Source organism: Eimeria tenella, genomic scaffold (genome assembly GCF_000499545.2).
Source record: "Eimeria tenella Houghton genomic scaffold, Eth_scaff2005, whole genome shotgun sequence".
NCBI lineage: Eukaryota > Apicomplexa > Conoidasida > Eucoccidiorida > Eimeriidae > Eimeria > Eimeria tenella.
Genome location: NW_013541850.1, coordinates 6,602 through 6,867, shown reverse-complemented (window position 1 = coordinate 6,867; position 266 = coordinate 6,602).

The following is a 266-nucleotide window of genomic DNA, read 5'->3' as shown; positions in this document are numbered from 1 at the left end:
TGGCCTTTTCATTGTGGCAGCAGCAGCAGCAGCAGCAGCAACGGCTGCTGCTGCTGCTGCCCAGGCAAAGATTTTAGAGTGCTGCAGCAGCAACGCTGCAGCAACCAGGTTCCCACGCGAAGAGATTTGCTGCAGCCCCAGATGCAGCAGCAGAGACAATGGATTTTACAGCAGCAGCAGCTCAGCAGCAACAGCAGCAACTGCTGCTGCTGCTGCTGCTGCTTTTGAACTCTTCGTTCAAATTTATAAGGGCTTTCGCCGCTGTG